Source organism: Micromys minutus (assembly GCF_963924665.1).
Source record: "Micromys minutus genome assembly, chromosome: 10".
NCBI lineage: Eukaryota > Metazoa > Chordata > Mammalia > Rodentia > Muridae > Micromys > Micromys minutus.
Window position 1 is genome coordinate 26,667,185 of NC_137979.1, and position 6,000 is coordinate 26,673,184.

The following is a 6,000-nucleotide window of genomic DNA, read 5'->3' on the forward strand; positions in this document are numbered from 1 at the left end:
TCAAGGTCCAGGGACACACACACACACATATATATACATACATACATACATATATATGAGAGAGAGAGACTAAAAAAAAAAAAGCCAATGGTTGTACTGCTTGCTTACTGTCCACCAAGCCCCTGGCACAGGGCTCTGGATTTGGGCAAACATCTGGTATAGCAGCACTGGTGACCAAGGAGACCTAGTATGGGCCATATAAGCCCCAAGGGCTGGTGCTGATGTAAAACACTCAGGTGGGAAGGGGTCAGCACTTAATAAAGAAGCTGGTGTTTGAGGTAGCTCAGAGGCTTGTTTCCAGTTCTAGGGATAACGAATCCATCCAAAGTGGCTTGGGTGGAAAAGACCACTTGTCATCAATGGCCATTTTATTGTTCTGGGGAGATCTATTTCTAGGTGCTCAAAAGACACTGTTAGGAACACGTCTTGGATCAGTTCTAGGCTTAATCTCTGGGTACCACTGAAGGAATCACTGCCCCCCCCCCCATATTTGTGAGAGCAACAGCTGTCAGCAGTTCCAGGCTTTTATTCTATCAGGGACAGAAAGGAGCTGTTTCTGCCCTAATAATTTGAAAGTCTAGAGATGAGTTCACTAGAGTGGATGGGATGCTCTGCTCCCTACTCATTGTAGTTAGAAGAACATGGTAATTGGCTAGCCCTAGGTCCCATCAGCCAGAAGGAAACTGATCCAAGAGCAAGGACCACGAATGGGAAAGAGGTGACCCCCCTCACAGAATCTGTTTCCTCTCTACAGAAGAAGAGGTTGCATATTGCAAGCTAAACTGCCACATGCTCACAGCTGGGCAGTCCACCACTAAGATGCATGACAAGAGGGAGGATCATCATGGCAGGACCAAGAGGCAAGAAAAGGAAAGGCTTAGGGCTGTTCACTAAAGGCACATAGAGTAGTCGTTCTTGAGAATGTGGGCCCCATAGTGTACCACTGTCGGACCTTAATGTCAACTTGTGAGCAGAGCAGATCTACATTTAATACCTTCCCCAATACTTTTTCTCCAGAAAAAAAAAGTTGTGTGTGTGTGTGTGTGTGTGTGTGTGTGTGTGTGTGTCGGGGTGGGCAATGAGATGGTTTAGCAGTCAGAGGTACTTGGTGTCCAGTCTGATGAAGGAATTAAATAATACTTATCAGTTCTATCAATAGTAACTATGGCTCCAAGAGACTGATAACTATACATTTGTAATAAACTAGAAGCCCTGTATATTTTGGTTGGCCTCTTTCATTTCAGACAGGGTCTCACTACAGTCCAGGCTGACCTCAAACATCTTATGTCCCAGAGGATGACCTTGAACTGAGTCTTCCTTCCAAGTGTTGTGGTTACAGGTGTGTGTGCCTTGGATTTTCTTGGGTTTTTGTGTTTGTTTGTTTTGGATTTTAGTGGCAGCAGGGAGGGAGATGTAGCCTAGGCTGACTTCAAGTTTAGGCTAGTCTTGAGTTCACCTCCCGAGTGCTGAGATTACAAGCATGAGTCACCACACTTGGCTAAAATTTGGAGAGCTGAAAATGATTTGTGACCAGAACTAAATCTGAGGAAAGCTAGTGCCAGCCGGCAGCTATCTGCCCATTCTAGGGATCCTAGGAAGCTGTCTGTCTATGGACAGAAGCTTATACCACGCTCCATTCATCCCTTCATTCCTGGATGCTGCCTGGGCAGTGGGGGAGATAGCAACAATAGAAAAGACCCAGGGAAGCTGGGTGTGGCGGTGCACACCTAAATCCCAGCTCTTAGGAAGTAGAGGCAGGAGGATCTCTAAGTTTGAAGCTAGCCAGGTCTACATAGTGAGTTCCAGGACAAACAAGGCTACATGAAGAGACTGTCTAAAAAATCTAAGAAAGGAAAAAAAAAAAAAGATTCCAGCCAGGTTGGCTCAGTACTTAAGAACACTTGCTATAGTCAGGTATAGTAGCACATGCCTTTAATCCCAACACTCTGGGAGTTTGAGGCCAAATCTACATAGTGAGTTCCTGGATAGCCAGGGCTACACAGAGAAATCCTGTCTCCAACCTCCCCAATGAATACCTGCTCTTGCAGATGACCAGATTGGATTCTCAGCATCCACATGGTGGTTCACAATAATCTGTAATTCTAGATCAAGGGAAACTGAATCCTTAAGGGTTGTGCAGGTACCAGACACACATGTGGTAAACCTACATACATGCAGGCAAGATATTCATACACATAAAATAAAATATAAATAAACCTAAAACAATAAAATAAAAAGTAGCCAGGTGATGGTTGCACAGCCCCCAGGTGGTAAAGGAGGTAAAAGCAGATGGATCTCTGTGACTTTGAGGCCGGCCTGCTCTTCAGAGTGAGTTTCAAGACAGTCAGGGCTACACACAGAAACCCTGTCTCAAAAAAACTACTAAATAAATTGATAAATTAATAAATATAAAAAGTAAAGATCCAAATATCTTGAGGCTTACAGTATATAAATATATAGATATAGAGATAGATTATAGATATAGATATGTGGGGGAAGAAAACAAACAAAACATGGCCAGGTGTGGTGGCCCAATGTGGTAATCCCACTCAGAACTCTGGAGGCAGAGGCAAGCCTGGCTTACATAGCAAGTTCCAAGCCAGTGAGACCCTGTCAAAATTTCTTTTTAAAGTCATGAATATCAGGAGAAGGTCTTAGGGATATCTATAAAGAACAGAGAAGCAGAGGATGTATGTCAGGTGTGTGATTTGAGATTTTATTATAATGAGCTGCTCCCTGAACTTGAGAAGCATAGGCAGGAAGATTGTGAGTTCAAGGCCAGCTTGGGTTTTAACCAGAAAAATCACTCTTCATAGAACTCTAAAACCTAGGCCAGTTATGGTGGCACATGCTTATAATCTCAGCACATGGGAGGTAGAGACAGGAGAATTGCCATAAGCTCAAAGTCAGCTTGGCCTACATAGTAAGTTCTGGGCCAACCTAGCAAAGGAAGATTCTGTCTTTTAAAAACAAATCGAAAGACAGTTTCAGGAATCGGGGGGGGGGGGCACACAACATCAGACAAATGGGGAGGAAGAGAAAAGAAAGGAGGGTGCGGATGACCCTGCTATCTGGGTAAGTGTGGTCACAGAGGCTTGTGCTGTGTGCATGCTGAGCTGTAGGAGGAAACTTGGTGAGGAAGAGTGGGTCAGGACATGTGGGATTGCCTCTCTTCTCAGCCCCAAGAAGACAGCAGCCCCTTTTCTTCGCCCTTAAAAGACACCTGTGTGGCTTTCCTAGAAGGAGAAGGCAATGTGCCAAGACACTGTCATAAAGTGAATGACCCCAACAGGAAGCAGCCAGGTCACCACTGAGAATTTGCCACTGACCTTCAGGGAGGGCTAACCCTCTCTATGGTTAGCCCCTACATACACTAAGCCCCTTTTGGTGCCTCCTTCTGGATTCCCAGAGCTGTTATCTGATGTCTGTCTTTTAATCTGACCATCATAGATTTTTAAGAGTGATCCACAGAAAGCCAGACATGATGGCCCATGTCTTTAATCTCAGCACTGTTGAACAGACAGGCATCTCTGCGAGTTTGAGACCAGCCTTATCTACGGAATGAATTCCAGGACAACCAGGTTGGGTGTATGTAGAAAAACCTTATATTGGAAAAAATAAAAAAGTATTACTTGGAGCAGGAGAGATTTTTTAGCAGTTAAGACACACACCAGCTCAGTTCCCAGCATCCCATATCAGGCAGCTCACAAGTCTGTCACAACAGCCTGTACATCTAACACCTCTGCCTCTTTGGGCACTGCTGAACATGTGTACACACTCACACACACATACATATAATTAAAAGTTATAAAGATAGGGTCTGGAAAGACCGTTCAGTAGTTATAAGTACCAGCATGAAGGCTCGCAGTATGCTGTAAATCCCTCTACAGATGCCAAGCATGCACTGGCTGCATACACAAACATGCAGGCAAAACACCAGTACATAAAAAATAAAAATCTTAAAAAAGAAAAGTGGTCCTTAAGCTTATTCCAGCTACCTTGAGCTCAAGAGTTCGGTAATAGCTGGAGCAACATAGCTAAACCACATTTACTTTTTTTTTTTTTTTTTAAGATTTACTCATTTTATTTCATGTGTGTTTTGCAAGTATGATTATATGTGTTCTGCAGGTGTTCTTGGTGCTTGCAGAGATCCAAAGAGGCACACTGGATTTCATGGAACTGGAGTTATGGATGGCCATGAACCATCTTGTGGGTGCTGAGAATTGAACCTTGGTTTTTTGTCTGAGTAACAAGTGCTCTTAACCACTGAGCCATCTCTCTGCCCCTATATTTAATTTATTTTTCCTATTTTTAAAGGGAGTATGGAGCAAGGTGAGTCATACCTACAATTCCAGCACTCAGGAAGCTGAGGCAGAGGGTCTCAAATTTAAGGCCAAACCCAGGCTGCATAGTGAGGCCTTGTCCGAAATAAGAGAAGAGTGGTCTTGAGATGTACCTTTGAAGCAAAGGACTACCCAGCATGAACAAAGCCCTGGATTTGATCCCAGACCTGCAGACAAAAATGGAAAGGAGAGAGAAGTTAATTAAAGAAGAATCATTGTAAAACATGAAGACCAACAATTTGGTCAGTGGGACATCACTTTTTCTTTATTCAGAAGTTCTACACAGCCCTGGCTATGCTGAAGTGCAATGTATAGTCCAGGCTGGCCTCAATCTCACAGAGATCCACTTGCCTCTGTCTCCTGATTACTAGGATTAAAGCCACTATGTACAGCTTCCTTTAGAGTGCTTTATTTTTTTTTAAAGATGTATTTATTTGCTTTATGTATATGAGTACTCTGTTGCAGAAGAGGGCATCGGATCTCATTACAGATGGTTGTGAGCTACCGTTCTGTGGTTGCGGAGAGTTGAACTCAGGACCTCAGGAAGAGCAGCCAGTGCTCTTAACTAACCACTGAGCCATCTCTCCAGTCCGAGATGGAACTCACTCTGTAGAGAGGCTAGCCTCAAAGTCAGAGATCCACCTGGCTCTGCCTCCCAAAGTTGAGTGCTACCATGCCTAGTAAGAACTTTAATTTGAAAGTAAACACACATTTTCTCCTGACCTTGAGAATTAATACTTTATTTTTAGCCTCAACTGTTGTGCTAACGCTGTTCCTCTTGTTATCTATTACCAAAACCACTTTAATTAGCACTATAATTAGCAGAGCATCCCAAGTTGTGCATCACATAGCTTATGATGTTGCCCTGGTGACTTTAGGAGAAACAGAACACACAGGTAAGCAGACTTTCCTGTCTACTCCCTGCTTCTCTGGCACTAGAATAAGGGCTGGCTTTCTTTTAGAAGAGACGCTGAGGCTTGGGTGCACTTTGCTCTTGGTTACAGAGTCTTCCATTTCTCTCCTCCTTGCACTTGTCTCTCAGTGAGATTGCTCCCTCTCTTCCTTCCTGGCCCCAACTCACACCAGAAGCCCCCTTTTTAAAAAGATATATTTATTTATTTTATGTATATGAGTACATTGTAGTTGTCTTTCAGACACACCAGAAGAGGACACTGGATTCCATTACAGATGGTTGTGAGCCACCACGTGGTTGCTGGGAATTGAACTCAGGACTTCTTAAACCAGTGAGCCATCTCTCCAGTCCCACGAGGAATTCTTCTTAAGGAGGTCATTTCCTTTGTGGGGAACATCTCAGGCTTATCGAGGAACAAAACCTACCATCGGGACTACAATCCTTTGGCTCCTTAAGTACAAAAGGAGGAGAGGAAAGAAAGGGCTAAGGGTCAAGTGAAAGTTCTAGATTCTTCTTGCTGGGCAACTCCTGCTGGCTTTGGAGTTACAGAGTCTTGGTGTCAAGGAAGGTCACACTTGGGCAGCCAGGCCTCCTCTACTGATGGAGTTTCCCTTTTTTTTGAAGCTCAGTTATTATATGCGTTTTGCCATCAAATATGTATGTGTACCACGTGTAAGCTTGATGCCTGCAAAGGTCAAAAGAGGACATTGGATCCTTCAGAACTGCAATTCCCGATGGTTATGA